The sequence below is a fragment of the Myxocyprinus asiaticus genome, chromosome 22, assembly GCF_019703515.2.
Source record: "Myxocyprinus asiaticus isolate MX2 ecotype Aquarium Trade chromosome 22, UBuf_Myxa_2, whole genome shotgun sequence".
Lineage (NCBI taxonomy): Eukaryota > Metazoa > Chordata > Actinopteri > Cypriniformes > Catostomidae > Myxocyprinus > Myxocyprinus asiaticus.
The window spans coordinates 20,389,514-20,417,507 of NC_059365.1; the positions used below are offsets into that span (position 1 = coordinate 20,389,514).

At 38.1% G+C, this 27,994-nt stretch overlaps 1 pseudogene; it reads right to left on the reverse strand.

Moving 5' to 3' along the window:
• Positions 1–3,731: 3,731 nt before the first annotated feature.
• The window catches only part of LOC127413188 (thread biopolymer filament subunit alpha-like), a 31,720-nt pseudogene continuing 7,457 nt past the window's right edge, over positions 3,732–27,994 (reverse strand).

The window sequence follows — 27,994 nt, forward strand, 5'->3', positions numbered from 1 at the left end:
TTTATAAAAGCTGTTTATTTAACATTGGTTTCCAAAAACATTGCCTCACTAAAGAAAAAAGAAAAAACAGAGGGATGCAGAGATAAAAAAAAAAGAGATATACAAAATATCACATATACATACATATACTGTATATATGCATGTACACAATCGGTCAAAAGTTTTGAAACACTTGACTGAAATGTTTCTCATGATCTTAAAAATCTTTTGATCTTAAGGCGTATGCTTAAATGTTTGAAATTAGTTTTGTAGACAAAAATATAATTGTGCCACCATATTCATTTATTTCATTATAAAACTAAAATGCAATAATAAAAAAATGTTTTTGAAATTGATGACTTATAATAAAGAAAACCAGCCAATAAGTGCCCAACATAGATGGGAACTCCTTCAATACTGTTTAAAAAGCATCCCAGGGTGATACCTCAAGAATTTTGTTGAGAAAATGTCTTGAGTACATTTCTGCAAAATCTAGGCAAAGGGTGACTACTTTGAAGATGCTAAAATATAACATAGTTTTGATTTATTTTGGATTTTGTTTAGTCACAACATAATTACCATAGTTCCATTTATTTTATTCCATAGTTTTGATGACTTTACTATTATTCTAAATGTGAAAAAAACATTTATAATAAAGAATGAGTAAGTGTTTCAAAACTTTTGACCGGTAGTATATATGTGATATTTTGTATATCTCTTTTTTTTTATCTCTGCATCCCTCTGTTTTTTTTTTTCTTTAGTGAGGCAATGTTTTTGGAAACCTCCACACCCTCCACCTCCTGTGAGAGCACGGCCCCCAACCCCTTCTCTGATGCATCCGTCTGTAAAATAAAGGGGAGAAAGAAGTTTGGAGCACAAAAAAGCGGCCCACCACAGAGTGCAGATTTCACTCAAGTGAAAGCCTGTTGGCATGCCTCTGTCCACTGGACTGGATCTGGTGCCCCCATTTTAGTGAGTTCAGTCAAGGGGCTGGTGACATCAGAAAAAATAGGAACAAACCTTCTATAATAGCCAGCCAGCCCCATGAACTGCCTCACCTCCTTTTGGACTTGGGACGTGGGCAGGCTGCTATCGCTGCAGTCTTATCAATTTGGGGACGTACCTGCCCATGACCCAAGTGGAAGCCTGGATACCGTACATTCACCCGCCCAATTGCGCACTTTTTTTTTTAGACACCAATTTAGACACCGCATTGACTTTCTGGTAATCAACACAGAACCGGACTGACCCGTCACTCTTAGGTACAACAACAACGGGGCTCGCCCAATCGCTGTGCTATTCTTCAATTACCCCCATACCCCCACTGCCTCTAATTTGTCCTGAATCACCTGTTTCTTGTGTTCGGGTACGCGGTATGGCCGACTATGCACTACCACTCCCAGTGGGGTCTCGATATGGTGCTGTATGAGGTTAGTCCAACCGGGAAGAGGAGAGAACACGTCCGCTAACTCTCTTTGCAACCTGGCCTCCTCCGTTAGCTGGGACGACGAGAGGTGGTCTCCACAAGGGACCGGGGTGAATGGATCGGCTTTGAGCTTCACCTCTCAACTACCATCGCCATGGACATGGGGACAGCCTCTCTCCATAATTTAAGGAGGTTGAGGTGGTAAATTTGATGTGCCCCACCTCTATCCGTTCATTTAACTTCATAATCGAGGTCCCCGACTCACCTCAAAGTATGTCCTCGATCTTCGAGCAAAGCTACACTACACAGAATTTGCTCCAAGCTCAAGAGACACAAAGCCGGCTGTATAATAGGGGTACCCAGCTATGGGAATTTGCACCGGGAGACAAAGTACTTGTATTACTCCCCACATCAAGCTCGAAATTACTCACCAAGTGGCAAGGACCCTTTGAGGTTACATAAAAAGGGGGCCTCGATTAATGGTAATGGGCACAATGGCGCTCTTGGGGTGGCCGGTGGATTCACCAGCTGACATTCACAGCATGCTGCACACCATCTGTGTACATCCCCGTGAATGCCCGGCCAATAAAAGCGTGCCATTAAATGGTGTAGTGTTCTTGCCCTAAATGACCTGCCATAGGATTGTGGTGAACCGCCTAGAAAAGTGTTTCCCGACGGCTCCTTGGGACTAATAATTGGGTTGTAGTTTCATGGGTTTGAGTGTCCTGCGTCACTCGATACAACCGGTCCCTAATAATTGAAAAGTACAGATATGTGAGGGCGACGTTGGGCTGGAGCTGCTGGCCATCGATTACTCTCACTTGGTCAAAGGCGCTCCTAAGGGTTTCATCACGCGACTGCTCCAGAGGGAAATCCCCCTCCGGGAACTCCCTGAGGGAGGGAATGCCAGAGGATTCCCCTCCTGCGTCATTCTGATGCTGAGCAGATGCAGACAGCCGCGGCTCTGCCTCCCCAGTCATCGCGTCACACACCGTGTTTTTGGTTTGCAGGACCCATCCACACACAATGCTTTTAATAATCGTTTAAACCCTGGCCAATTGATTCCCAGAATCAGTGGATGGGTGAGGCGGGAATTAACCGTGGCCTCCACTCTATGCTTTACTCCCTGAAATTGAATAACGGTAGTCACTACCGGGTATTTGTGAACATCCCCTTGCACACACCTCATAATTACCTTGTGTTTTGTACCCAAAGCCCCGTCATGAACCAAGCCGCAGTGGATCGAGGTTTGATTACAATCAGAATCCACCAACGATTGGTATGTACGGCCCTTAATTTTTACCGGTATCCTGTACGTCCCTGCTCGACCGGGGGCAGACTGTGGCGTGTCAGGGACCCGAATCCACATCTCCACCTCCATCACTGGACGCCGGTCTTGGACATGACCCGGCTCCCCGCAACCCCGACAGCCCAGCGGACACATCAACCTGGAAATGACGATGGAGAGGGGTAGGAGAGGGGGCTGGCGCATAGTGCAGCCTGTGAAGGCAGGGCGCTGGTTTGGGTGGAACCACTCCCCGTTTCCGGGTAGCAGGTATAGTGCGAGAGGGAGGGGCAAGAGGAGGAGGAGAAGCAAGAGAGGGAGAGAGAGAGAGAGAGAGAGAACTGGACTGCGGCTCTCTGGCTTACTGGTAGGCCACCATGTGGGCTTCGGCCAGCTGGACGGCATCATCCACCGATGTGGGGCGATGGCACTGGACCCATTCTGCAGTTCTCTTGGGTATACGTATGGTCACCCATTGCAGGATAGCGGTGTTCAGCTTCACGTAGTCCAGGCGGTCCTCAGCTGGCAGTTGTTATGCTGCGAGTTGGGCCTCCCTGGAAAGCAGCGGTAGCAAGTGGAGGGCCCATTGGGCTTAAGACCAGCCAGAGGCGGTGGCAGAGTGTTCAAAGATTCCCACGAACGCCTCCGGATCGTCCTGAGGGCCCATCTTTTTGAGGAGGTGTGCGGCTTCATCTCTGCCTCCAGGTTCGTTCCTGGAGGAGGTCCTGGAAATGATGCTCCTGTGCGAGCAGAGCTTGGTGGTGGGTCTCATGGATGCTAGCCAGGGCACAGATGACCTCGCCCAGCGGTGAGGTGTCCATGGGGGCCAGTCTTTGCAGAAGGAATTCCCGGGTTTCAGCACGAGTATAAGAAGGTTCCAGGAAAAAGGAAGGGAGCGGAAGCAGGGTGGCAGTCCAAGTAAGTCAGTTTTTAATGTTTTTCTGTTTGTCTACAGTTCGTGCATGTCAGTTTCACAACACAAAATAATTCAGATTCACAAATTAACAATTTAAATCTATCTCAGCTTCACAGACTGGTAAGCTTCAGCTACAGGCCTCTGGATTTCTTTGTTCCCAACTCTCCCTCACTGGCGTTCTCGGCGGCCTTTTCAAGCCCATCTCCGTCGTCACTGTAACAAGACACAGGTGTTACGCATCATTAATCACAAGGTGATGGCCCTTACCGCTTCCTCTCTCCCCAGTGCCAGACACATGACCACGACCCACTCCACAAAAACATTAACTAATGGTTTGCAAAGATATCATTATGTTATGACTTTACTTGTTGAGGCACATGACTATTAACTCATCATTAAGTAATTGTTGTAATTGACACATGAATTTGCAGTAATAATGCAGTAATTAAGCATGTATTAATGCATATTAGTGCACTCGTATTGGGTGGAAGTTCAAATACATGGCTTCGGCTCATTGTGGTAATTAACACATTAATTCACACTATTAGTTCATATAATAAGTTGTTAGGGAATTAATCCATGATGACACATTTAATTAATGGCAATTCATATATGACTTAATATATGAATCAGACAGACTCTTTATTAGTTGCTGATGTGGCAATCATTAATGAATGGCTTAGTTAATCATGAGTCATACATTAACTCAATATTATCTGTGCATTAGTTAGGCATGAATTAATGCTTATTAATGCACCCGTATTGTAAAGTGTTACCAAATTATCTTTAATTTGACCTCATCGCATGATAAAAAAAAAAAACAACAGTAACATTTTACAATTAGGTTGTATTGTATTGTATATGTTATTGCAATAGTTCACATGAACAAACAATAAAATACTTTTTAAGCATTTAACAACCTTATGTCTTGTCATGTTAATTCTACATATACCAATAGGTCGCACGAAGATAATCATTCATAATACAAGCAATTTGTTTTACCTCATCAAATAAGCACGTAAAAGAATATTATGAAAGCACAAAAGATGCACTTTGCATTAATTAATTATTATTATTTATTTATTTTTTTTGCCAAGAAGTGTTTATTTTATTTCATATTTATTTTCTGTAAGAAGTGTTTACATCATTTTGGATGTTTCCTGAAGTGTTTATTTTCATTGGATTTTTTTTTTTAACTCATGCATTTTCTTTGTTGCATTGCTTTGGGGAGATCTTGAGTTTCTTGAGGAAAGTTTATAATAATAATAATGGTCAAAAACATCAAACTGAAATGTGAAATTTAGCATTTTGTACTTGGACTATTGTCAAATTTTGAAATAAAGAGAAAATTATATATGAGGAAGTATTTGGAAGTATTTAATTCACTAACTGGATTATCAAAAATACAATATGGTTATTTAATATACTAACCAATTTTAACTGATTTTCCAACAAATTGTACTATAGCATGATATATATCATTATCGTGATATAAAATTAACCATTATCGTGATATAGGTATTTGGTCATATCGCCCACCCCTATTTACCAATCTTTTTTTTTTTTTTTACATTTAAGTTGTATACATTCGCATTAGTTAATGTATTATGAACTAACATGAACTAAAAATGAAACTAACGTTAACCAAGATTAATAAATAGTGGATTTTTGTTTTCTTGATAAATAATGCAGTAATGTTAACAAATATAAAGTATTATCATAAAGTGTTACCAAAACACTTTATTTGTATTTAGTGGTGCTACGATACTCTTCCGTTACAGTTTCCCCTTTAAAAATACAAAGTGCAAATCATTTAGATCATTTTGCAGTGCGTTTATACAAGTGGTTACACTGAATTCAGTGATACCATGATACAAGCTAACATACTGTATGGCCACACAGAGGCAAAGCTCTCTAGAGAAGTCTCTCTTAAGTATCATGCAAGGAGTCATTGGGAAATTACACAGGATGAGGAAATCACTGTCAGATAGCGTATGCTAGATATATAGAGCACATTTCTTAAAAAAGCATCAGGGAGTGCTGCTAATACAAGGAATGTAGAAACAATCTTATGTTGCAGATTTGCTCTAGGGCATTAGACAGATGTTCGCTCAATGAAACATTACAACAAACTGAGCTCAATGAGAAACAGACGTGTTTTGGAGGAGAGATCCTTTAAAGCACAAATTGCACTGGCCATATCATCTTTTACCTCTCAGAGCTGGAGGAGGTTCTGATGTAATGGCTGGAAAATCTTGGCTGGGGATGCTTCAATCATGTGATAAGGCATAAACTGACAACCTTTGTGAATACTACACAGCTTATAAATGCATTAGGATACGGAGATGGAGATGTCCTAGAGCAAAAGTGATTATTTTTGGGAGCGGGCCAGACTGCTATAATTTAACAACTTGGATTTGATGAACCCCATTACACTAAAATAGCTCATTTTCTAAATCGCTGCCAATGCTACAATCTTTAACAAGCTTCTGAGGATGTTTGCCTGTATCCATCCTATTAACCACCCCACTCTTCCTGATGTCTTAATGCAGGTCAGCTCCTCAGGGTTTTAGAGTGACAGAGAGAAAGGGAAAGGGAGAAAAGGGGGGAGGGAGAGAGAGAGAGAGAGAGAGAGAGAGAGAGAGCTCCCTTGTTCTCTTTTTCTTATCTTTTAGCACAGCCAGCTGAGCCCCTCTCAGTCACAGCATCTCGAGAAACAGCCAGGCTTTTTTGGCACAGTTTGTACCAAAATGAGAAACAGCCCCACCAGTGTGAACCCAAGACTAAATCTTACCACATTTGGGTCAAACCTGTTGTCTCAGCGATCATTAGTACCAGCACAGTGCCATGCATATACAGAGCACACAAAGGAAATCAAGATGCACAGTGAAACTGATACATATGCAAATTCTTGTGCACTGTCCTTTCTGCTGCTCTCCCCAAGGAATAAATCTGCATTTCATCATGGTTCCTTTAGGTTGTAAATGTATTAAAAATTAAGCATATGTATTAAAAATGCAGCTGAGCATTGACAAGATATGCCAAACTTAACATACACATTGAATCAAAACGTGCCTTATCAGCTAATTACGTTAACTGGATTGTTTGTTAAACATGCACCAGAAGACCTTCCTTTCGGCTCTTTGAGTGTGTGGTGATGGCAGTGCCTGGATCTGTTCAAGACAGCCTGTAAACAGAGACAAGAATAAGACTGGCAGGGTGGTGCTGAGGATCTCCACAGCAATTCTTGGTCTGGAGAACCTGCTGTGTGGGTAACAACATTGAATTAGACAAAGCTTATGCCAAGTCCACTTGACAGTCAGACAGTTGGCCACTGCACCAGGAAGATATATATATATATATATATATATATATATATATATATATATATATATATATATATATATATATACACACAGTGGTGTGAAAAAGTGTTTGCCCCCTTCCTGATTTCTTATTTTTTTGCATGTTTGTCACACTTAAATGTTTCAGATCATCAAACAAGTTTAAATATTAATCAAAGATAACACAAGTAAACACAAAATGCAGTTTTTAAATGAAGGTTGTTATTATTAAGGGAAAACAAAATCCAAACCTACATGGCCCTGTGTGAAAAAGTGTTTGCCCCACCTGTTAAAACATAACTTAACTGTGGTTTATCACAGTGAGTTCAATTTCTCTAGCCACACCCAGGCCTGATTACTGCCACACCTGTTCTCAATCAAGAAATCACTTAAATAGGACCTGCCTGACAAAGTGAAGTAGACCAAAAGATCTTCAAAAGCTAGACATCATGCCGAGATCCAAAGAAATTCAGGAACAAATGAGAAAGAAAGTAATTGAGATCTATCAGTCTGGAAAAGGTTATAAAGCCATTTCTAAAGCTTTGGGACTCCAGAGAACCACAGTGAGAGCCATTATCCACAAATGGCGAAAACATGGAACAGTGGTGAACCTTCCCAGGAGTGGCCGGCCGACCAAAATTACCCCAATAGCGCAGCAACGACTCATCCAAGAGGTCACAAAAGACCCCACAACAACATCCAAAGAACTGCAGGCCTCACTTGCCTCAGTTAAGGTCAGTGTTCATGACTCCACCATAAGAAAGAGACTGGGCAAAAATGGCCTGCATGGCAGAGTTCCAAGACGAAAACCACTGCTGAGCAAAAAGAACATTAAGGCTCGTCTCATTTTTGCCAGAAAACATCTTGATGATCCCCAAGACTTTTGGGAAAATACTCTGTGGACTGACGAGACAAAAGTTGAACTTTTTGGAAGGTGTGTGTCCCACTATATCTGGCGTAAAATTAACACCGCATATCATACCAACAGTAAAATATTGTGGTGGTAGTGTGATGGTCTGGGGCTGTTTTGCTGCTTCAGGACCTGGAAGACTTGCTGTGATAAATGGAACCATGAATTCTGTTGTCTACCAAAAAATCCTGAAGGAGAATGTCCGGCCATCTGTTCGTGACCTCAAGCTGAAGCGAACTTGGGTTCTGCAGCAGGACAATTATCCAAAACACACCAGCAAGTCCACCTCTGAATGGCTGAAGAAAAACAAAATGAAGACTTTGGAGTGGCCTAGTCAAAGTCCTGACCTGAATCCTATTGAGATGCTGTGGCATGAACTTAAAAAGGCAGTTCATGCTTGAAAACCCACCAATGTGGCTGAATTACAACAATTCTGCAAAGATGAGTGGGCCAAAATTCCTCCACAGCGCTGTAAAAGACTCATTGCAAGTTATCGCAAACGCTTGATTGCAGTTGTTGCTGCTAAGGGTGGCCCAACCAGTTATTAGGTTTAGGGGGCAATCACTTTTTCACACAGGGCCATGTAGGTTTGGATTTTGTTTTCCCTTAATAATAACAACAACCTTCATTTAAAAACTGCATTTTGTGTTTACTTGTGTTATCTTTGACTAATATTTAAACTTGTTTGATGATCTGAAACATTTATGTGTGACAAACATGCAAAAAAATAAGAAATCAGGAAGGGGGCAAACACTTTCACACCACTGTGTGTATATATATATATATATATAGAGATAGAGAGAGAGAGAGAGAGAGAGAGAGAGAGAGAGAGAGAGAGAGAGAGAGAGAGAGAGAGAGAGAGAGAGAGATTCTTCCTGTATCATCACCGGATATAGTGCTGATTTCTCCTACCAGAGAAAGTAAAAATCCTGTAAAAATTCCAGAAGTAAAAATCCCATAAATGTTTTCCATAGGGGAATTAATTATTATCAATAACTTATAAACCTTTAAAGACAGACCTATCGAGAGCACTGAGGTTGTTAATCAACTGTAAATATGTTTCTGCTAAAGCCATAATTCCGCATTATTTCAACTTTTATTACATTTGTTTGTTTTTTAAATAGAGTTTAATAGTGGAAATCCTGGTGATGAACTAGACTACTTGTGACCCTGAGGGGGAAAATCCACCAATCAGAGAATCACGGCAAACAAACCGCAGCAAAAGAGCCAAGTAGTGACTACCCACTTCCATGGCACACTGCAAATTTCTCCCTACACTCTCAAACTACTTATATATTTGAATATATCTTAATATTCTGAAATATATTGATTCTATACTTATACACAACAACTTAAAATCAACAGTTGAATATATTTCCACCATTTTTATTTGATTACATACATTTTTTGTCCTTTTGTTTGATTTTAAAATACCTTTTTTTTTTTTGTTGCTTTAAATCAAAGTTTATAATGTTGTGAGCTGGTTGGTTTGGTTCATGTAAGAACCTACACACATCAAAACAAACTTTGCAAGGTGCCGAGTAAAAAAAGAAGCATTATCAAAAATAGAAAAAAACTCACACACTTACATTTTAAGCTAAAACCATGTGGTTAAAATTTCGACTCATACAAGTCTTCCTCAGAACAATACAACAGACTTTGTGATGTCAATTTCAAACAAACATCCCATGGTTCCCACAGGTGCTAGCAATTAGATGTTAATGACTCCAACTAATAAAAAATCTAGGGTGGTAATAGGGGGCCTGAGTAACTCAGCGAGTATTGATGCTGACTACCACCCCTGGAGTCGCAAGTTCGAATCCAGGGAGTGCTGAATGATTCCAGCCAGGTCTCCTAAGCAACCAAATTGGCCCAGTTGCTTGGGAGTGTAGAGTCACATGGGGTAACCTCCTCGTGGTCGCGATAGTGGTTCTCGCTCTCTATGGGGTGCATGGTAAGTTGTGCATGGATCGCGGAGAATAGCATGAGCCTCCGCGGTGTCATGCACGATAAGCCACTTGATAAGATGCATGGATTGACTATCTCAGAAGTGAAGGCAACTGAGACCTGTCCTCTGGCACCCGGATTGAGGTGAGTAACCGTACCACCATGAGGTCCTAGTAAGTAGGGGGAATTGGCATGCCAAATTGGGGAGAAAAGGGGATAAATAACAAAAAAATTTAAATAAAAATACAATAAAAACTAGTGTGGTTGTAGATGATACAAAGACTTGTATAAACATGGTTTCATAAACAAATAAATGCATCACAATACGCACCAATAAACCATATACACTGTGCATACACATACATTATACATTCACAGTCACCATATTATATACAAATATACCTCCCTCTACATATGCGCATATACCCACAGTTCTTCAATACAGATATTTTAATTTAATCTTCAAAATTGTGGAAATAAAGATATTTAGAGAAACGATCTGATGTTAAAATCCTTATTTAGACCATTTGGAGATAGTGTCCGTTAAAAAATTTTCAAAGCGTTTCTCTATGGAGAAGTTGGTCTTCTACATCACCTCCTCTCCATGGGATGCTTACTCTCTCTATGCCTCAATATCCAAGACTAGAAACAGGGTGTTTAAGTTTCTGAAAATGCATCGCCACTGGGCTGTTGACATTTTGTTGATGGCTTATAATACTTTTATGAAGTACTTCATGAAATTCCTAAAAAAAAATTGGGAAAAGTCTTGGCTAAGCTATGATAAACAACAACAAGAAAGTTTGCTATGTAAACAGTTTAATGTGCTGCTTGTGTCATCATTGTTTGTGTTTTAGTCTCAACCAGCACTCAAAAAAATATCTCTTTGGCTGAAACTGATTCAATCGGGCACAGTGGTTCCACGTGTTTCAAATAAGTTTTCTTAACTTAAAATTACTATGTAATCTCAACACAAACACTTTGTGTAGAAAGAACCTAGTTGAATTGGGGGAAAAAATTAACTCGATCAAATCTCTTATTTACGTACTTACTAGTGAAAGTTAGCATACTAAATACATGCTGGTTGGAAGCACTACAGAGTGTAGTTGGTTAGCACAGCATTTGCTTAACGAAGCGTGTAATCAGTTTCATTCAGACATCTACCTGTCCGCATCATTAGCTCCAATCTTCACTATAATCGTAACCCCCAAAACACCAACATAAAAGAAACTCTTCTAAATCTCAACATAACAAAACATTAATCAAGTATCCCCCTTTATATTCATCTTGCACAAAAACATAAAATAACACTTAATTTTAACATTTACTCTCCCTATCGAGTCCCATGCAAAGCATACTGGGAAATGGAAATCCCCCGCCCAGTTTTATCAATGCTACATTAACACCACAAAAAGTATTCATGTAGTCCCAACTCAAATGGATTAAGTAAACTTCCATTTTTCAAATCTAAATGGAAAGAACACAGAAAAATCAAGCTGTGACAAAATGTTCTAGACTTGTATTGCTTTAGTTCATTTTAATTAAGTAAACTGAACAAGCAGCAACAATTTTTTTTTTTTTGTGAGGGTCCACAGAAGGCAAGAGAATCTTTAAACAACTACCCTATATTTGAGTGTGTTAAACTGGTTACTTATTGAGTTTTGATAATAAACAGCTGGCATTTGATCCAGCACCAATAGGCAGCTGAAAGTTTCCACTAGTTACTAGAAGAGCACAATCAGTTTAGCCATGATAACCACATTTGTAGTTGCCATGATACAGTTTGGCTGAGTGACCCAATCTCTCTTGGCTACTGGCCGTAGCCCTGAACACAAACCGGCAGAGCAATTCAGACACTCTAGGAGTCTTCCACAAACAAACAAAGGAATTGCGAATGAGTTATTAGTACTGTAGGTAGCCAGACAACATCTGCTGCAAACCAAAACAATTTACTGCTTTGCCTGGCTGGGGATTTTCAACACATTAAAGTGGCCCACTCGATACAGTCCATTTCTTTTCGTCAACATGATAAAGCCTAACATAAGTGCAACATCATAAAAATCAGACAAGCAGGTCATAGCTCCCACAAGTGGGCAGCCCCCCCAGCCTACAGTCTGCCAAAACACTGAATGAGTGCGACACATTGTACAGAAATCTCTATTAGTAAATAAAACAACAAAACAAATTTAGTTGAAGTGCATGGTACCAAAACTATGGAAATCAAGGACTTGTTTACCATAACTTATATTTGGCATTCAGGCAGTGTAATGAAAGCTGTTTCCTGCAGATGGGTGAGACCTTTGAGCTACCTTCTCAGCAGACCCCAAACATGCATTAGTTCTCAGAATTTAACAACTTCCACATACACTACTGGTCAAAAGTTTTGAAACACTTGACTGAAATGTTTCTCATGATCTTAAAAATCTTTTGATTTTAAGGCGTATGCTTAAATGTTTGAAATTAGTTTTGTAGACAAAAATATAATTGTGCCACCATATTAATTAATTTAATTACAAAACTAAAATTTAATAAAAAAAAATAAAAAAAAGTTTTTGAAATTGATGACTTGGACCAAATAATAAAGAAAAGCAGCCAATAAGTGCCCAATATAGATGGGAACTCCTTCAGTACTGTTTAGAAAGCATCCCAGGGTGATACCTCAAGAAGTTGGTTGAGAAAATGTCAAGAGTACATGTCTGTAAATTCTAGGCAAAGGGTGACTACTTTGAAGATGCTAAAATATAACACAGTTTTGATTTATTTTGGATTTTGTTTAGTCACAACATAATTCCCATAGTTCCATTTATATTATTCCATAGTTTTGATGACTTTACTATTATTCTAAATGTGAAATATATATATATATATATATATATATATATATATATATATATATATATATATATATATATATAATAAAGAATGAGTGTTTCAAAACGTTTGACCGGTATTGTAAGGCCAAATAATCTTTGAATGCTCTACCAGAATATCAATGAGGATAATTAAAGCTGTGAATAAACTGTGGGTCATTTTTCTTGTCCAACTAGAAAGTGACCTCAGGATATTACTGTCCAACATTATTTCATTCCCTATGTACCCTACTAACAGACATGTTCCCTATACTATGCTTCAGACGCAGCATCCATGCATGTCTCCCCGTTTACTCTGGGAGAGAGAGTCTGATGTTTATGCAGTTGCCATGACGAGAGATATTCTTTAGAGAGAGACTGAGGTGGTGTTTAATCAGGACTCGACATTAACGCTTGTCCAGGACAAGTGGATGTTTGAAGGGGCAAGTGAAAGAGAATTTTACTTGCCCGACCAGACAAGCAGACTGATTAAAATGACAATAACAAAAAAATAACCACCTATATTTGCGATAGCCTAGGCCTATCACTTATTAGAAAATGTATATTCTTGTAATCCAGAGCACGTCATTTTATAATTCGCAAGCGATCTAGTATCAGCTGCGCCCCGTTTGATTGACAGGCGGCGTATGTGTGTGTGCTGAACATGCTTGCGCTAATGCGCACCTGAATGGTCAAATACATTTCAAAATTCTGCCAAAATGACCGTCTTGAGGTATTCATGTAAACACAGAGAGTGATGTCTAAAGTGAACATAAACAGCGGAGAAAAAAAGCGAATTTGTATTAAAATGTCAGACTTGTAAGTATAAATGTAACCTAATAGACCTGCTGCCATCTAGTGTAGTGTGTCATTATAATAATCAAGCAAACGAGAAAACACTCACCGCTTTTGACTTCATAAATTTTGTAGCTTTAAAAAGTATTAATGTATTATAATCATACAGTGAAGACCAGTAGTAGTTTTATGTTGCATTTCATTCTGAATGTTTCCTTGAATACTTGATACTGCTGTTAAAAACTTTTAAGGCTGTTAAAAAAAAAGCACTGAATTTTCTTCATTTTAATTTTTTGTTCTATTATTTTTAATCTATTTCTATGTATTGCTGTTTTTATTGTTATTTTATTACTGACTGTTTACTAGTCTTGAATAATTACATAAAACTTGAAACCATTCTTCCATAATTAACATATTAGTTAGTGTTATTATTTGTTGTGGTTTTGAAGCTGGTATTGAGAATCAACAAATTTCACTACCGACTACTGAAATTTTGGTATTGTGATAATGTATAGCCTTTATTGTACATGGTAGATCTTGCTGCAACAACATGATGAAAAAGTAGATCTCATTTCATAGAACTGTGAGCATCCCTGCTGTAAATGATGGTGATGAGGCTTTTCTTTATTTGACTATGATACGTAACATAAAATAATTACCATATGACAATAGCCTCCTTCCCTACCCAGTGCAGTTTACATATCTGTCGCAGAGAATTGAGTTGATTGCATAGGTACACTATTAGGTTGGGCATTGGTCATAATTGTAGAAAAATATATAACATATATACAAATATACAACTCTGACATGTTACATGAGCATTTAATGTTCTCTCCGTACAAGTAACTTTTTTAATCGCACAAGTGAATGACCAATTTACTTGTGCGGAGGACAAGCACACAATGCTTAAAGTTGAGCCCTGGTTTAATGACCTTCACCAGGTTTAGACAACCATTACAGCATCAGTCTCAAACATACACAAGCGCTTCTCTCTTCTCCGCAGGATGGTGGGCTAACCAATGATAGTTCTGGCAAAGGCCCAAAAAGGGATTTTTCAGTAAATTGCAATGCCACCCAGAAGCCTAATACCATCCTGATGATTACTACTTGAGTTGTTGACAAAGAAATATTCTCATGCATATGAAATGATCTGACTTCTATACATATCAGACTGGTTACATTATTTAGGGCTAGGTTTCTCTATTTGCTTTGCTTTCTTAAACCCAGATATTAGATTCATGAGAAAACCAAACATTGCATGCAAGGAAAGCAAGCTCTCCTGAGAGACATCCATATGCGTAAACAAACTACATTTATTCTATGTGGAATTGAAACAATGCAAATCAATTGCTTAGAATTCAAATTTTTACCTCAAGTTATTCATGTGCCCATCAATCATTAGATTTTCTCTTATGCTCTGATTGTTTTAGAGCCATACTGCCCTACTTAACTGGGTTTAACAAGGTTAATGTTTTTGGCTTGCTGCAACTTACAGTAAACCATATGGGAAGTGTTTTTTGCAGTAAAAAAAAAAAAAAAAAAAAGAAAAAGAAACTGCAATTAACATTGTTTATGTCACAATTCCACATGCAAGTAATTCCCATAAAGTATGCCATGAATCAACTCCATGGCTTCAACAATGGCAAAACAATATCTGTTCTCACATGCTCGCATGAAAGCAACAAAACGCATTCATATCGCTTCAATTTGTATTAATGCCCCATCAAAAGGCTTGGCAAGTTTGTGGGCGAAAGTGCACCTACGCAGTGCTGTTTATTCTGCATTCTCTGTTATACAGGCTTTTCTTCGAGCACATTTGGCTTTTACTCCAGCAGCTCTGCACCACATTTGTCTTCATCTGAGACAGCTGCTGAGCTACGTCTGGCGGACAGCTCCTATTCATTTGGTTTGATGATTAAATAGATTTTGATTTGGCATGCTGCTGTGTAAACTTCCTGTGTGGCTAACCCTCAGGTCTGGCCTTGCCTCTGGGCCCCCCCAGAGGGCCAAGCGCCATTTCAGTTACCATTCCTTCAAATTAGCAGAGTTCAAAAATTCCTGTTTAACCCCATCATTTCTGTGAGTGTCTGGATTCCGCACTGGGTGTTCCATCAGGTTTCTCTCATGTTCTCTCTCCCTTTCTTGCACCAGCCAGATTCCAGAGACTTTGTGAATATTAAATAGCACTGACTGCAGGAATGGTTCCCAAATGGCCAGCAGATGTTGTTAGCAGGAGAGGTGAGATTGTTTTGTCTGCAAATGGATTTGTAACATATTGCTGGTCTACAAACCTCACAACAAGTTACCACCAAAATAAGTTACCACAGCGACCCAGAGGTCTCGGATGAAGTTCACCAATATGTTACCAAGCATTTAATGGTGACAGATGCACTGCACCACAAGCAAAACCTCTTAATAAATATTTACAAAACATATGGTCATGGCACAAACCTCAGAGTTTAAGGGCAAGTATCTGTTCATCTGTTGGTAATCACTATAAGCTCCATATGTTGTTGAGGTTCCTTAGAACATTATGCTGGAGCTTTATCCGGATAATGGGGATGTAGTGTCTGCAGTAATCTATTTAGTATACAGGATGTGTCTTATGTCAAAATAACATTATCTACAAAAGGGTTCAGGGGTGTCAACAAATGCCAGCCACAGCTGAACCATTCAGTCAAACTGAATGCCAACACACCAGCCCGTTTAAGCTACAATTTCATCCTGTTTACCAATTCGATCTTTCAGTTCTGAGAGGCAACAGACCTGTATTTGGAGTAGGTTGAATGAGTAACTAGTGGAAAATCATTTCAGAATCTGTTTAAAATACAGCACCAGTCATATCTCCAGGCTAATGCTGTATCAAACTCGGTGGGACATGAAAGAAAGAAAATGACTACGAAAGATGAAGAAAGAAGCATTCAAAAGCATTTTTAGGGATCTAAACAGTTCATATCCTCAATAAGATGATATAAGCAGATGCTGTAAGAACATGGTTTATTTCTATATAGCAAATTATCATTTAAATGAACGGAGTAAGGGTTGTTTGTTTTTTTATATGCATTTATATGCATCACAGGATATGAGACCGATGGAAATACATATTTTGGGGTTAAAAATTGTTGTTAAAAGGATAATGAAATTTTCAAGCATTTGGCAAAGTAGAGCATAAGGTAGACATGTCTGGGAGCATCATTATTCTTGGACATACAAGAATGGCTGTTTATTGAGTCTATGAAATATGCTACAAACTATAAGCCTTGTTTATTGTGGGCTTACTGACAAAACAAAGTCCTTTTGGTAGATAGTTGCAACATAATTGAACTGCTGCCAATTTACATGTGAGAACCTGCCAAGTCTCTGTCTCAACTAAATCCATCCTGTGATGTTGATTCATTAGCTACAAAAGAAAGAAGCACCTTTTTAAACTCTGACCGAGTCTTATGCACTTTTTTTGCACAGTTTAAATGACAAGGAAATGTTGACGAATTGTACACTTGAACAAAACAGAAATGCAAAAACAATTGTTAACCTTTAAAATACCAATTAATTTATCACTTCACAAATGTAATGATATTGACACAAAGACTATGAATACATCATATAAAAAGATGATCCACACCAAGGTTACCTCTTAGAATAAGCTGTGATTCTTTACCAAAAATATCTCTGCCTTTGGATAAAGCTTCTAGAACAGAACCCTCAAATAACACAAGTAACTTGCACCCATGTTTATGACAGTTCCACATGTAGAGCAATTTATTTCACCAATACTTCTGCTTTAACTATAAAAAAGTGCTATGGAAGCTTTTTACATTCATGCACAAGAAAGAGAATCAATCAACAGGGCTGATTACAAATTGGAGCAAGAATGATGGTGTTTACTATCTCAAACTCCGACTGTTGGTATGAAGGAAACTCCATGATCCTATAAAGAGAGAGTGAATGAGTGATGCCTGCGTTCTTCAGCCAAAAACATCTTGAAGATTCCCTGCAGTTAAAAGAGGTCTCTGTAATTTATTATTTTTATTTTCTTACACTCTCAATTGACTCTCACTTTTGTATATTTTCACAGTCATTATTTTCTTTCTTTACCCCCTCCTCTCTTTGTTTATTTGCTATAATAACATGCTTGGTCTCACTTCCAAACACAGCATACTTGAACCTTAAAAATTAGTTTTCTCTTTCAAAGGGACTTTGTTTATTTGTCCAGGCAGTTAGGTTGGGATAAAATGGCTGAATGTACCTGTCAGGAGGTGATAGCTGAATTCAATCATACAAGCTCCTCTCTAGTCAACATTACCTCAATTCCCAAGCAAATTTTTCATGTCTGAGACTGCCATACTGTCTGGCTCAAATATCATAAAGCATTGGCAATGGCCTTACACAGGGTTGGCTTAAATTAAACTCCCCAGAAATGTGTATGGGAAGATTCCTTTGAAGCAAATAACAATATTATTTGATTTTGAATCTAACGAAACCAGTAACGAACATGACATAAGAATGTCATATTTCACATCGAAATCAAAGAAAACAAAACTTGCAGAACAGTGATTTATTTAAATTTATATAGTACTTAGCTATCAGGTTAGTAAAATATTATTGTAATGCAGTACAAATACTGCATTACACTATGAGAATCTAAGGAGAATAACCACTGATGGTAATGGGGAATAAGAAAAATAAAACTCTGCACTCATTACAATTATATGAATTTGGATAGAAATGTGCTAAATTGTTTAAAAAATGATGCAACAAACAAAACAAAAAAATCTTAATGTTCCTAAAATAGGCTTCATTTTCTTTAAGCAAAATATAACTTCTTTCTTTCATCCCTTTTGATTTTGGGGTGAAATGACATGGATGTGACAGACATGTTTTTGTGTAATCCTCCCTATTATTTTCAGATTAGTTCATCCATTTTTATATACAGTGCATTCAGAAAGTATTCATTTTTGTCACATTTTGTTATGTTGCAGCCTAATGCTAAAATGCTTGAAATTATTTTTTATTTTCACATCAATCTATACTCCATATCCCATAGTGACAAAGCAAAAACCAGATTTTTGATAACTTTGCAAATTTATGGAAAAAAAAAAAAAAAAAAAACTGAAATATCATATTGACATAAGTATTCAGACCCTTAACTCAGTATTTAGTTGAAGCACCTTTGGCAGCGCTTACAGCCTCAAGTCTTTTTAGGTATGATATGACAAACTTTGCAAACCTGGATTTGGGAATTTTCTGCCATTCTTCTCTGCAGATCCTCTCAAGCTCTGTCAGGTTGGATAAGGACCGTCGGTGGACAGCCATTTTCAGGTCTCTCCAGAGATGTTCAATTGGGTTCGGGTCGAGCTCTGGCTGGGCCACTCAAGAACATTCACAGAGTTGTCCCTAAGCCACTCTTGCATTGTCTTGGCTGTGTCCTTTATGTGCTTTTTTTTATGTGTCTTGCACTGAGAAGAGGCTTCCGTTTGGCCACTCTGCCATAAAGCCCAAATCGGTGGAGTGTTGCAGTGATGGTTGTCCTTCTGCAAGTTTCTCCCAGCTCCACACATGATCTCTGGAGCTCAACCAGAGTGACCATCAGGTTGTTGGTCACCTCTCTTACCAAGGCCCTTCCCCCCCGATTGCTCAGTTTGACCAGGTGGCCAGCTCTAGGAAGAGTCCTGGTTGTTCCAAACTTCTTCCATTTAAGAGTTATGGAGGCCACTGTGCTCTTGAGGACCTTCAATGCAGCCGTAAATTTTTTGTAGCCTTCCCCAGATCTGTGCCTCTACACAATCCTGTCTCTGAGCTCTGCAGGCAATTCCTTTGACCTCATGGCTTGGTTTTTGCTCTGATATGCATTCTCAGCTATGAGACCTTATATAGACAGGTGTGTGCCTTTCCAAATCATGTCCAATCAATTGAATTTACCAAAGGTGGACTCCAGTCAAAGTGTACAAATATCTCAAAGATGATCCAGAGAAATAGGATGTGCCTGAGCTAAATTTCAAGAGTAATAGAAAAGGATCTGAATACTTATGTCAATGTGATATTTCAGTTTTTTTCTTTTTAATAAATTTGTAAAGTTATCAAAAATCTGGTTTTTGTTTGCCATTATGAGGTATGGAGTGTAAATTGATGTGAAAAAAAATTCAATAAAAGCATTTTAGCATAAGGCTGCAACATAACAATGTGAAAAATATAAAGGGGTCTGAATACTTTCTGAATGCACTGTATATACGTACAGGCCTTCTGTGTAGCAATAACATAGTCCAACCAGAGTCAGGTGTGTAAACTTTCAGAAGCTTTAAGAATTAGTAAAGATAAAGAGAGATTTTTATCTTTGTTTTTTCATAGATTCCTCTCCCTCCATTTTCAATTCTCATGAAGGGCATCAGGATTAAAAGGCAAAATGGGTGTCACTGATCGCTAACCCAAAACTCAGCTTTGATGAATGACCCCACTGCAAAGTAATCAAGGTCTGAAAGCTAAAAGGAAGATTGGCCTCTGACCTGTCAATGTCACTGCCGGCCTATAAGGGGTTAACATCTCACACCAATGCATTATGTCTAGCTCTGCCATCATCAGCTAAATCATTCTGTTAATTTTTTAAAGAGCAGTTGTTTCCATTTTAATCAGTTGTTTATAGGCTGAATAAATTCCTGCTTTTGAAATTGGGGAAAATTGGAATTATGAAACTGTAAATGATGCACAAACTATCCATGAAAGATTAACATAATGCAGTGCAAATTCTTCAAATTTAATTTGTGGTACATCAACAAAATGAGAATGCAATTTTCATCACATTAGAGATAGAAACAATCCAGATAAAGAGAAAAGAAAATGAGCATATAATAATAATAATAAAAAAAAAAAAACCTTGCTAAACTACCCTGCCTGACCTTTTGATCTCCCCCCGCTGATGTCAGTTCCTCCCGCCTCTCTTTCATTGTCAAACCTCGGGAAAGGCCAGAAGCAAACCAAAAGCTCAACAGGCCAGCAGGCCAGGCCCAGGGTCTCATACTTCATCATAAACACCCAGAAGGCTATGTGTGCGTGTTTAAAGAGGGGGAGGTTCAGAGTGATCTGGTGCTCTTGGGCAACAAGAATGACAAAGTACCTCAGCAGTGAAAATAAGGGCCCCAGAGATAGAGTGACTTCCTCTCCTGCTGCCCATGTTTCATTTCCACAGAAATGAAGGAGTCAGCATGGCTGCACAGGTCAATTTAGCCACAGCGTGGCCCTTATGGATGAGCTTCAATTCAACCGTAATTCTTGGGTCCCATATAATCTTATCTAATCCATTATCATCTGCATGTTCATCTTAAATGCACAAATAACAATCTTCTGATAGGGAAAATAGCAGTGTTCACATGTCAGGTTCAATATGAAGATTGAAGGCCATGCTGGGTTAAACTCCCTGGGCTCTCCACACAAGACATCAAATATGGCACTCGACCGACAGAAGGACAATTGTGTCTCTTTCGAGTCCATCTCTCCAGAAAATACTCCCATGAAAAGAGAAATGTACTGAACATTGAGTGCAGAAAGATTAAGAATAAATGGCTGAATGATTTCAAAGGCAAAGATTTATTTAAAGGCCTTAATAAGTTGCACAAAAGAGACAAGAGACTCACTCAAATCTCTGAAGAAAAAAAAATATTTTTGACATGCTACTAGTCCAATAAGTGAATGTAAAAGTGGAGGCCTACCCACAGTAACTACAAATTTTGTCAAAACAGTTGTCAACTTAAATCTTTAGAAAGTCTCTTAGATTATGATTAGACCTGTGACAGGTTTGGCTCAAGAGCACAATACTGTAGTTCCAGAAGTCAAAATTTCATTAATTTTCTCCATAGGGGAATTGATTTTTACCAAATACTTTTAAAGACTAACGTACTATGAGCTCTGATGTTGTTAATCAATGGTATTTGCTTCTATAGAAGCCATCAGTCTGAATTATTTCTACTTTATTTAAAAAAATCATGTTTAATATGCCAAAAAACATGCCAAACGAGCTCTGCTGTGACTGCCCACATCCACGACCAAGCCCAGACAGAATCTACACACCCAGAACTCAGAAAACCACCCCTTGCATGTTTCTTTCTTAAATATGTGGTTAATTAAATGATGCTTTGAGCTACCAATAAGAGTATGGGCCTCCTAGCTCCAAATAACAAATTTTACTATGTTTAAATTCCTTCACCCCTAAATCCCTGCAGATAATGTGAAAAAAGTCAGCAGGTGCCCCTGCCCCTGACCAGTGTTGGGTGTAATTGGATTACCAAGTAATTATTTACTGTAATCAAATTACTTTTAAACACAAAAAGTAGTGTAACACATTACATTTTAAATTCTTGTAATCAGATTACAGTTAGTGACTTCCAATGAAAGTAATTAATTTTAAGTACATTACTTGGGTTACAAATATTTAAAAAAATATATTTATGTGTAATACAATTAAAATGTGTATTCATATGTACGTCTGTTTGCGTTTCTGTGACAGCTGAAGGGTGTGCGACAATGAACAAGGAGAAAATAGAGATTATTTTGAATTTGTTTTCGAAAGTAACTTGAAAAGTAATTAGTAATGTGATTACTTTTTCAATGATGTAATCAGTAAAGTAATCTGATTAGAATTTTATGTCAATTACTGATTAGTAATTTGTAGTGGTTTACTTTTTTTTAGTAACTTACCAAACACTGCCCATGACGCACTGTGAATTAGTCATGATGGTCTCCATACACTCAAATTACTAGATATTTACAAATCCCTAAATATTTTGCAACATACAAAATATATTATTTCTATACTTATAATAAACTATAAAATGAATAGTTCATCATTTTTATTTTAATTACATGATTCACAATGCTTAATGAGATTGCAGCTCGCTCACTCCCTCATGAAAGACAGTGTCTTTGTTTGTCCAATTTGCAAATACTTTGTAACATTGTGATTTACCTCAGAGCTAGTTGGTTTGGTTCATGCCTTAGAACTCTTTTAAAAATAATTTTATAAAAACCCTATGGTAAAAATGAATAGTTGAAAAAAAAAAAATAAAAAAAAAAAAAAACAGGGCTGAAAAAGTGGGCAGTGTAGCACCCTAAGATGCTTGGATTCAAAGAAAATTTGAGCAATTTTTCTCAGTTTCAGTGTTGCTGTTTTACCTTTCTTCGTAGGGCAGTACAGTATTTGGAAATGTTAGGCTATAGGGCTATCTTATCAGTCACTGAGTGCCCTAAAAAGCTTTTGGAATGTACAGGAAAGGTTGAAGGTAAAGAGTGTATCATCAGCCTGTATTTGCAGAGTGATAAGGCTCAAGGGGTGAATGATTCAAAAGAGCCACACACGGAGAGAGGAAGAGTGAATGTGTGTATGTATGAGATTGTGTGTTTATGTAGTATGTGCATTTGTGACAGGGTTTTAAGCACTATGAAACTCCAAACAGAAGATGTCTGTACTGAAAATCCCAACCCCATCTCTCACACTCTCTACAAACCACAGTCTTTCTTGAGGACCTAGTTACCTGCCACTGACCAGTTATCAATGAGCTTGCACAAACTCTCAGATGTTTATCTGTCGGTGAAGGTTTACATCTGCTCAGAAGGTTAAGTGTGTCTGACAGCTGTTTTCTTTTTCTTTTCTGATTTGTGTGACTCACTGTTAAGGGTTGAATTGCGTGTGGTTTTAGTGTTTTTTTGTGTCTGCTTCAGTCCAGAGGAGAGCATCCATGTCTGGGAGTCACTGTTCTCTCACCTCTTGGCTCAGTCTCTCTTCCTCTACCCCGGAGCAAAAAAAAAAAAAAAAACTCAAGCTGCTGTTTTTGCCCTAAAGCTTAGCCCATGGCTAGGATACTTAACATCCATATCTAAGAAATCGTTAACACTTAATTTCAGAATCCAGACTTTTAAATAAAGCTAAATTTTATATGCACAAGTAGAGGGTTAGAGTAACAATTTCAGTGCCAACAAATAAATTCCTTTAAAATGCAACAGAATCTCATAATCACAGGCTCCAATGAAGCCCTGATCTTTAAGGGATAGTTCACCCAAAAATAATGCAATGAAAAAAAAATGGATTTGCATTATTTTAGAATAGCTAAATAATTGTACACAATGTTAGTATTGCTTTAACTGCATATATGGTTAATAGGTGTGGGTAAAAATATCGATTTTTTGATGCAGCGCAAACTTCATTTGAACAATCTCGATATCGATTCTTAAATTGAAAAATCAGTCTTTTACTCTATGCGCATCACTCCCAGTTGCAACCAAATTCGTGATAAGCAACTAAAATATCTACGGACGCTCTTTACAGAAATGCCGGTTCTGTTAAAGAGACAGTGCCGGTTTTAGCATGTGTTCAACGAATCAATGTAAATACTTGTAAATAGTACAAATTATGCAATAAACATGTAACAAAACACATTTTAAATATATCTTATTTACTGAATACATGGATTTGTTCATTTTTAAAAAGCAAAAAAGATACCAAAATGATGAAAAACTAATATCCTATCATAAAGTACCTAGTTAGAAGGTCCCCTGTATAATCAGGGTTGGGAGGGTTACTATTGAAATGTATTCCACTACAGATTACAGAATACATGCTGTAAAATGTCATTTGTAATGTATTACATTAGATTACTCAAGGTCAGTAACGGATTCTAAATACTTTGGATTACTTTTTCAGCACTGGTACATTTTTTCACTTGTTTTGACTATAAAAACTCTGCCAGTACAGTAAGACAAAATACACGTTAAAAATACATTCTCTGAAAAACCTAAATATCTTATGCATTGTTGTTTGTAAAACAAGATCTATCAAATTGATCTTGTTTTAAGGATTTTTAGATATTTTTACAGGAAAACAATACAAAAATTATCATCAAGAATACAATTTTTGCCCTAATATCAAACGTCTTACTAGAAAAAAGAAATTATGATCCAACATGAATTTTCTTGATAAAAATTTTTTGATTGTACCTGGTAACATGTGCATGTAAAATGGCTAGAAATAGCATTTTAGCTTAGCGTAAAGCTGACAATTTACACAAGGTTTATTTCTATTTCTTCTGCTCCAAACTTACTTCAAACGTACTTCTCTGTCTGCTCGTATGAATATAACACATCATAAGAAAGTGTTTCACTGCTGTTCAAATGCACTTTGGATTGCATCATTTATATGTATAAATGTTTTCCATCTGAAAGGACTAAATATTAAATGAAACAAATGACAATAAAATGCAAAGTAATCTTTTCAGTAATCAAAATACTTTTTGAATGTAACTGTATTCTAATTATCAATGATTTAAATTGTAACTGAATTGGAATACAGTTACTTATATATTGAATTTTAAATACGTAATCCCGTTACATGTATTCCGTTACTCCCCAACACTGTGTATAGTTAACAGCATTAGGGACATTATAACTGACATAAACCCATATGAATCAATATCGAATCTAATCTAATAAAAATCGGAATTGAATTGGGAAATCTGTATCAATACCTAGCCCTAACGTTTAGAAACAAAAGATTATTTAAAATAGAAGGCCCAGGACCAGAAAATCACAAGCTGGCTTTGATCAGAAGTTAAATACATATTGAATAAAATTAAATGCAAAAAATTTCAAACTGACAGGTAAAATAAAGTGACTTGTGAATTGTCCAAAATAGAAAAGGGGCTTCCAGTATAGACAGCTTCATTGCTTACAATGGGAGAGATTTAGTCTTGAGGCAACGCTCGTGTCTGGAGCAGAAATGGTGTTAGGATAATCTTAAGCAACTGTATATCAAGATGAAATGTGTGGCACAGATGCTGGGATGAATGGTGCGCAGCCTGTTTGGTTTTAAACTGATAATGACGCTGAATCTGACATGATGCTCATCACAGAGAAGACAGACCAGCATCTGGCAAAAACTGCATTTGGGATTTTTCACAAGCCAAATGGCAATGGAGATGGCAGTACTGTGTCATCAGGGGTTTGTCAAGCAGACAGCTCCCTAAAGCACCCAAGAATATACAAGCCAAGCTTCCATCTCTTATTCATGGTTTCTCATCAAGGATGAGAAAGCAGCAGTAATATGAAATAGCATTAAAACAAGGCACAAATTAGATTCTGTAGAGTCTACAGTGTAGACAATCTAGCTGACTTTAAAAATAAGTTGTTGGGCCAGAAAGTATAGAGGTGGACTTGAAAGGTGGCATCAACAGCCTAGCTTGTTGACTGAGCAGACAAAACCAGCTCATTCTGTCCATTTTAATGAGCCATTGACCACATTTACATGCACTTAAAAAGTGGTTTATTCCAGGGTTTTTGCAGAAAGCAGTGTTCTGAAACGTCATGTAAATGAGAACGCAGATTCCCTTACGCCATTTAAGGGATTAAGAAAAAGCGGTTTAACACATCTAGGTTTCTCCGGGAAAAAGCTGATTATGTGGCAATGTAAACACATAAGTGCCATTCTAACAGGTTTTTGAGGAGTGCGCATGTGCGTGGAACAGACCGAATAACAAACATCGTAGGATGGAGCCCAATAACAAGTCAACAAAACATTTCTGGGACTACAGTGGGAAAAGCACATTCACTATAAACTATACCCATTTATAAACACCACTGTAAAATATCGACAGTCCCTCACGTTCCCCTGTATGCGCTTTTACACTGAAGGAATCCCGGAGTTTTATGTAAAGGGAAACCCCACTTTTGAAGCACAATTCTGCTGCAGGTCGCAACAGAATGGTAAGGAAACAAACACTGCAACAACTTTGGAAATTAAGCGAAGCAACAGAGAATAAAATAATGAAGTCTTACTTGGATATCATGTTTGTTATTTACACAAGCATCACGGGAAAATTACACCGCTTAAACAATGCATGTAAACCGGAACACTGCTTTCTCGCAATAACCCGCTTTCTGGCGTCCATGTAAACGTAGTCATTGTTTGTAAGGTGGTCGTTTCCTGTGCAATACTCCTTAACTGGACATCTGGAGCCTGGAGGCTTCATTTTAGGAAAGTTTCAAGCGATGATTTGTGAGTTTTTGGGGTGGATGCATCACGCCGCATACATCAGGGGAGTACTTTCAATCCGGTTAGCGCCATGAAAGTGCACGTTTAGGGTAGAAGGAAATGACCTAATGTTTTCTGTGAAGCAGAAAATTGTGTCACTCATGTGCCCTACTGTGCATTGACATAATCCTACACATATATCCTCTATCAACTGTGAAGCTGATTTATAAAAACACGTGTGGTAGAGATCCAGTGCATAAATAAGAGAATGAGCTGCAATTATAGCTCTGTTCCAAACCTTAATGTACAGTCGATTACATTCCATTTGAATAGAGTTTGACGTTAGCATATTGTTAAGCTAAAAAGGTTTTATTCTAATAAAAGCATACACATTTTTTATCGATACTTGTTTTTAATAAATATGTTTGTAGTTAACCTGTAGTCAACCATGTACAGTATCACCTGTAGGCAGCAATCTCTATGTCCAGAGTCATCTTCTGACTCAGCAGTTCTTCAAAATCCCCACTCTGCTCCTCCATCTGGAGATGAAGATCAGCTTGCTCTTCCTCCAGCTGACAAATGTAATTCTGTCCAGAGACAGTACATTAGATTAGATGTTGAGAGCTGCTTGTAGTAAACTTCAAAGGGTGAGTGTTTGTACCTCTAGCTCTTCTGTCTCCTCCAGGTATTTAGCTTTCTTGGCCATTATTTCAGCCTCAAACTCATCTCGATGCTTCTCCAGCTCAGCCAACTCTATATGCAGCGCTGCAATATACAATTACACATATACTTAAATACAAAACATACAGTGCAAAAACACAATACAGAGCAACATAAACCTTATCTTAGTGTAACAGTGTTGTGATTAATGGCTATTTTGGTCCTAAACTATCAATTCTCAAAGCGTATATTGATATTTCATGTTGTATATTCCCCTAACAACAAACAAAACGCAGAGAACTGTCAGCCACACCTCTGTGCACGAGGTGCCCTGCTGTGAATAATTACTGTAATCAGCTAAGTTAAACAGTCAGCTGTCAGAGATGGATGGAAATTGCTGGCTCTGTTTCTCTTTCAGGTAGATCATGGGAGCCTCTCAGCTCTGCTGTTAACAGGCTGAGACGTCGACTGATGAAAATGGCTGTGGGTCTACTTTGGGTTTTGAGTGAGATTAGGGAGGTCTGGCTTGTTGCCCCTTTGAAAAATCTGGCCATGACTCTCCAGTAATGTACAGCACAGGTTAAACAGGTCCTGATTTCACCACCAACAGTTTGTTTAGTCAAACTGTCTTACAGAGCAACTAGATCACCAGTATTCATCATTCCTATCAGGAATGATAGCCTAAGAGGGGAGAAATGGTAAAAGCAATAGGAAGAGAGAAATATACTAAGAGATGGAGGGAGGAGAACAGCGAAAAAGAAAGAGATAGGAAGGAAGCAGAGCAGGCTCCCCATCAGGGAACAGGATCCTGTGTTATGAGTGTGGGCAGTGCAGTTTGAGAGGGTCAGTTTATTTTAAGAGAGGGGCTATGACCACAACC